Here is a 4,688-nt window from a genome sequence, read left to right as displayed (position 1 = left end):
GTCGGATAAACATCTGCTGTAGTGGAATTTTCTTCCAAACGCTGCATCATTTCAATGGTCTATAATTAGCCAAGACTCCTGGATCAAGACTAGGCTTTTTGAGTAAGGGTTTAAGTAAGTAAGTCCATCATCTTAAATTCAAAAGTTATTAAAGAATGATCTGACAAAACAGGATTTGGGGGAAAAACTATTAGATGTTCAATTTCGATGCCATAGGTCAGAACAAGATCAAGGGTGTGATTGAAACAGTGGGTGGGTTTATTAACGTTTTGAATGAAACCAATTGAATCTAATATAGAATTAAATGCAATGCTGAGGCTGTTATTTTCAACATCTACATGAATGTTAAAATCTCCCACTATAATGACTTTATCTGATCTAAGCACTAAATCAGACAGGAAGTCTGGAAATTCAGTTAAAAACTGAGTAAGGGACAGGTGGATGGTACACAGTGACAAGTAGAACTGGTTTTTGTGTTTTCCAGTTTGGATGTGAGAGACTTAGAGTGAGGCTCTCAAACTCAGAGTTATAACTGTTCTGAGGATGAAAGTTTAATAATAAGTTTGACTGGAAGATTGCAGCTACTCCTCCACCTCGACCTGTGCTTCGAGGAACATGATCATTTTTATGACTGAGGGGGGTTGATTCATTCAGACTGACATATTCATCCTGCTGTAACCAGGTTTCAGCAAGATAAAGTAGGTCAATTTGGTGATCAGTTATCAAATCATTTACTAACAAAGATTTAGATGAAAGAGACCAGATATTTAATAATCCACATTTGACAGTTCTGTTTTTCTGTTCAATAAGAGGAGTGGTCTTAATTTTTATTAAGTTTTTATGAATAACTCCTCTTCTGTTAACTTCTGATTTGTTTGATTTATATGTTCGAGGGGCAGACACAGTCTCTATGTGGTTTGAAGGGGGCGGCGGCTCTAAGGAAACTGCAGAGAAGCGTTTTAGACTGAGTCTCTGCATCCCGGTCCCCACCCTGGATTGTCAGGCTTTAGGTCGGCTAAGAAACTCGGCCAAATTTCTAGAGATGAGAGCTGCACCATTCAAAGTGGGATGGATGCCGTCTCTCGCTACCAGACCGGGTTTTCCCCAGAAAGTGGCCCAATTGTCTATGAAGCCCACATCGTTTGCTGGACACCACCTAGACAGCCAGCGACGGAACGACGACATGCGGCTAAACATGTCATCGCTGGTCAGATTGGGGAGGGGTCCAGAGAAAACTACGGAGTCCGACATTGATTTAGCAAAGTTACACACCGACTCAACATTAATTTTAGTGACCTCCGATTGGCGTAATCGGGTGTCATTGCTGCCGACGTGAATAATAATTTTTCCATATTTACGATTAGACTTAGCCAGCAGCTTCAGATTCGACTCGATGTCGCCCGCTCTGGCCCCAGGAAACATTTGACTATGGTCGCTGGTGTCTCTATTTTCACGTTCCTGACTATGGAATCGCCAATTATCAGAGTCGGTTTCTCAGCGGGTGTGTCGCTGAGCGGGGAAAATCTATTTGAAACATGAACAGGCAGGTAATGAGCCGTGGGCTTCTGCTTAGGAGTATGTTTCCGTCGGACCGTCGCCCAGGCTAATTCTCCGGGCTGCTCCGGAGCTGCCCTTGGACCGCTATCAGACCCTGAGCTCGGTGGCTCCACACCAGCTAACGGGGCTAGGCTAGCTGGCTTTGGTTCGAAGGGGCGGAGCCCCGCTTCCAAATCAGTGATCCTCGCCTCCAAGGCTAACAGAACCTTACACTTATTACAGGTATCATTATCGCTAAAGGAGGCAGAGGAATAACGAAACATGTGGCACACCGAGCAGGAGAGAGAGAGAGAGGGAGAGGTAGTGATGGGCAAGTGAAGCCTCATGAAGCACTGAGGCTTTCCTGACAATTGTGCCGAAAAAGATTCAAAGCTTCGAGACTTCAGTGACGATGACATCTGGTGGACAACTGAAGCCATAGCAACCTCTAAAGAGCACGACTGAAGCACTGGCACTGTTTCAATCCCATGACAGCAATACAAGTTCAGACCTCTTGAGATCAAAATGATCCCAAACTTTATAATGTCGCTTATTGGTGGGACTCGCCGTGAAACTTGCCAAAATACTCTCACTCTCACTCTCCAAATCCTGAAGCAGAGTGATGCATCTTATACAGCTGGTATGGCACCAAACCACTCAAATCTGTCAAACCTGTCAAGCTGTCATTGCCTCAGAATGCATTGAAACGCCATGAGCCAATGACACACACTGAAAGACTATGAGCCAATGAAAAGCTTCGAAACATTTTGAAGCAATGAAGCGCGAAGAGAAACAGCGATGACGTTTGAAGCTTCGCACGTCATCAATCACGTGACACTGGTGTTTTGATACAAGCTCCGACACAGTGTTTCGAATCACTCCGCTTCAGGAAGAGTGACACAAGCTCCGAAGCCTCGGTATCATTTGCCCATCACTAGGGAGAGGCCATGTTAGCTAAGCTAACCGGTAGGCTAACGAGCGCTAAGTCAAGAAATAGCAATAAATACGGGTCAAAATAGAAAGGTACTTCACTAGTACCGGAATGTAGCAGTTAACGAATTGCTTAGAGTTTAGTTAGTTTTTAGGTGTGTTAAACTATAGCTAGTCTGTTGCTAGTCTGTAGACGAACTATACAACAACACGACACGCTTGCAAGACAAAAGTGATTCGCTTACCCGGAGAGCAACCAATGTTTAGTTATTCCTCTGCCTCCTTTAGTCATAATAAGTGTAAGGTTCTGGTAGCTTTAGTGGTGAGGATCACTGAATTTAAACTGATTATAGCATCTCCGCACCTTTGAACCAAAGCCAGCTAGCCTAGCCCCATTAGCAGACATCGAGCCTGTTAGCTGTCCGACAGCAGCTCCTGAGCAGCCTGATTGACAAGGCTGAAATTGAACAAACAAATGGTGTTTTAGGTTTTGTGTTGAAAAGATGAATGTGAGTTTCAAAATTTAAGGGAGAGTGCTTGATAGGGTAAATGTTTTCTGTTTTTTAGGACTTATGTTTGTTGAAAAATTAAGGTGGAGTAAACATATTAATAAAGTAGAAAAGAGGCACAGTGAATAATGTGAGATGCCTAAGTGGGATGGATTGGTAAGCAAAGGTTTTCTTCATTAAAAGTGATGTACATAGCACTTATTTGGTCAGTATGGGAGTGTGGTTTATGGTTCAGCATCTAAACCACAACTAGAAAAACAAAACATAATTTAGATACTAGATTTGAGACAATGTGGTGCAGTCAGTTCTACACCCATATCAACCTTAGAATGAAGCAGCTGATGGCAAAATACTGTTTCAATTTCAAGGGACATGCGGAGGACCATCTGATGGAAAAAGTATTAGAAAAATGTTAAGAACAACCAATAGCACAAAAAAAAAGTTTTGGTTGGGTAGGACAGAATTGCTAAAGAAATGGGAATGGGAAAGATAGAAGTATGCCCAACAGTGATAAAGCCTGAGGTGGAACCACTTGGGAACTACATAACCCCACACACAGACCTGTTTTTATTGGAAATTAAGAAAGACACAGAAGGGAAACATAGACTTACTGAAGGACAGAAGGGAAAAGTAGATTTACTGAAGGACTCCTGAGCTTGATTTGTCTGATTGGCCACAGTGCAGCAAAGCAGAAGGTATTTTCCCTAAATATCATAATGACTTTGTTGTTTATTCATTCACGTTTCTACACATTTTTAGTTATGTTCCAAATGTGTTACAGTTGGAAAGTATCTGGAACACGTCAGACTTTGTTTCCAATAAGAGAGGCAAGTTTTTCATTTTAAGACAAAACAGCTGGTGCTAAACTGAGGATAGCAAACCTTTGGGACACCATTTACAGAGATGAAGAAGAGGTGGTGAATGAGTGGGGAAAATTCTACCTTCCCAACATTTATTAAATATCTAGCATCCAAAACCTATTATGAGGGAGAGGCCTTCAAAGATATGGTGAGAAGTTATTCTTTTACAGAGACTAAGCTGGGCTTGGGGGTTCCTGCTGCTAGATGTTTGTTTTAATGTGGTCTGTTGTGTTTAGACTGAGGAAGACTGGGCAGAGGTGAAGAACGGTCCTGAGGGGAGGAGGCTGGAGAAAGAACATCAAGAACTGATCAAGTCCACATTCATGAAATATCTCAAACCAGCAGGGCACACATAGGTTAGTGTTTGTCCCAACATTAACTTGGGTGCATGAACATTGCAGCCTTCTTGGAGTGTCATGGCAATGGTTGCTTCTGTGTTTATTGTCTTAATGTAAAATATAGTTCCTCATGTTGAGGAACCCACCACCCCCAACATGACTCTACAGGATACGCACTAAGAGAGGCGAGGTGCTAAGGAAGGTGTTACTTGCTGCTTGCTGCTGTAACTCGTTCAAACTGGCTGTGTAGTTTCAGTTTGTGTAATGAGGATGTTGCTTTTCTCACCTCCCTCCTGATAAATGCTGATATGTTTGTTTTTTATAGATGCTGTTGGTGCCTAAAAGAAAGGCTATGCATTAGATTTGTTAGATCTCTATCCTATTATGCATTGGATTTATTTATAATGCAGTTAACAGTAGTATCATTTAGAATAAGCATTATATGCTTTTTACATGTGCCTCCTCTATGACCTTTGTATGTATAGATTTCCATCTGGAAATGCTGTTTTATTTAG

At 42.1% G+C, this 4,688-nt stretch overlaps 1 long non-coding RNA gene across 1 annotated transcript; it reads left to right on the top strand.

Moving 5' to 3' along the window:
• The first annotated feature begins 2,688 nt into the window (after nucleotides 1-2,688).
• LOC113125940 (uncharacterized) lies at nucleotides 2,689-4,471 on the top strand. Its single transcript, XR_003295221.1, has 3 exons — nucleotides 2,689-3,670; nucleotides 3,757-3,983; nucleotides 4,072-4,471. It is a non-coding gene; the product is annotated as an uncharacterized LOC113125940 (long non-coding RNA).
• The last annotated feature ends 217 nt before the right edge of the window (nucleotides 4,472-4,688 follow it).

The sequence above is a fragment of the Mastacembelus armatus genome, chromosome 11, assembly GCF_900324485.2.
Source record: "Mastacembelus armatus chromosome 11, fMasArm1.2, whole genome shotgun sequence".
NCBI classification, from domain to species: Eukaryota; Metazoa; Chordata; class Actinopteri; order Synbranchiformes; family Mastacembelidae; genus Mastacembelus; species Mastacembelus armatus.
Note: the sequence above shows the minus strand (reverse complement) of the source record. Positions and strands in the feature narration are given on the sequence as shown.